This window comes from Melampsora larici-populina (genome assembly GCF_000204055.1).
Source record: "Melampsora larici-populina 98AG31 unplaced genomic scaffold MELLAscaffold_56, whole genome shotgun sequence".
Classification (NCBI taxonomy): domain Eukaryota; kingdom Fungi; phylum Basidiomycota; class Pucciniomycetes; order Pucciniales; family Melampsoraceae; genus Melampsora; species Melampsora laricis-populina.
Window position 1 is genome coordinate 304,869 of NW_006768820.1, and position 1,835 is coordinate 306,703.

The following is a 1,835-nucleotide window of genomic DNA, read 5'->3' on the forward strand; positions in this document are numbered from 1 at the left end:
AGGTAACTTTGAGCCTGCCACTAATTGATTTAGCGATAAAGTTTTATTAAAATAGCCTTTTAACAAACTAGGTACTCACCAGATAGTTAATTAATATCTGAGGTCTTCTACAGATGGGTACAAAGTACTCCTATCTCAGGGCGGTCGTAAGGTCTACTTCTAGGATAGGAATAAAGACTAGCTTTATTCGAACTGAGAAGATTTTCGATCTATGTTAGACTTGTAGCGAAGGTATGATTTCGAGCGGTTATGATCTTTGAGTCAATGCGTAAAACCTTTAGACGGAACAGAATAGAATAACAAATTTGTGATAAAACACAACTGAGACAATTGAAAGAGAGTTATCACTAAAAGTAATAAGTTCTAATTTAATAGTAATCGGCTTGGGTTTTGGAAATGTTATAGAATGATCTTTCTAAAAGTGATAATTGGTTTGATTGGATTTAAGATGATTCTCCATCTTTCAACGCAAACTAATAGGTCCTTTTATATCAAATTCTTCAATAGTTTCGCCTAGTTGATGATGTAATCTTATTAGTTAATTAGTTGCGTTTCGTTGGGTCAGGGTGTTCTTTTCTTGGACTGGTTGCTTACCAGATTGTATGTTCTTGACTATCTGGTTGCAGTTGTCAGGGTAGTATTGTAGTTTTTTGGACTGGTCCCTTTGATACGTCTCTTCTAGAGTTCGTTTTCAGGGACTCTTCATTAGTAGGTTCTCAGCCCTGTACACATGTAGAGGTGTGGGTTTTGCTCGAAGGGAAACTGCTTGCAGGGTTTTTCTTCGAGAACAAGATTTGTGGATAGCATAAGTTATGTTTTTAGTTTTGTAATCCTAAGGGGTATGTGTTAATACTCTCTAGGTTGACATTCTTGACCAATTCTTCATGTATCTTCAAACCAGTTTCACCCTTGTTTGTATCTCCAAATTTCTTTGAAAAACATTCAATTTGTAAAATAATATTTGGAGATAATCCCCCACAGATGGGTGTAAAATATCAAGTAGATCACAATGGTACTACATAAATCCCTGTACGGAGTGGTAGTGAGGTCCGCCAAGTGCTTGAGGCTCCTTGGTAGCCTTCAAGGGGCCACAAGCCCAGGCTGAAGGCTGTGACTTCTTGGGACTCAAGTTAGGGCCTTGGAAACAGCACTTGTGGCTGCTCGATTTGCATCAGGCAACCAGGAGCCCTGGCTGAAGTCCCTGACCACTTGGGGCTCAAGTCTGGAAATTAATCACAGTACTTGTGGCGGCTGGATGGGCATTGGGCGGCCAGGAGCCCTTGCTACCAGACGTGTCTGTGCGGCACTTGTGCACATGCCTTGTTGCTCCTTGATGTTTGTGCAAAGAACACTCTGTGGGTCTCAATAGTCCATACAGGGATTCAAGTAGTACTGTTGAGATCCTCCAGAATCTCTACATCTCTACATATATCTGCAGATATAAACAAGGTTCACATGGCAAATTGTTAAAGATAATCAAGATGGCAAGATTATTCTGGAGACTTTGCTGAAATATTATTCCCAAAATAAAGGTGTTGTGGGGAGAAATTTGAAATTGCCATATCCTTGCACTACAGCTCTATACAGGGCTGTAAGTGTGAAATTCACCTACACCAATAAACAAGGTTCAGGGCGGAAATTTGTGTGGATAGTCAAAATTGCAAGATGTTTCTGGAAGTTTTTTAAGGCAGACTTTGTAAAGATGGCATTTGCAAGCCATTTTTTATGTCTATTGCATGGAACAGGTTCACAAAAAGGCTTTGTGGAGATAGTGACAATGTTAATATTGAATCGACTTTCCAATGATCAAAGTTTTAACACATATTGCATCCATC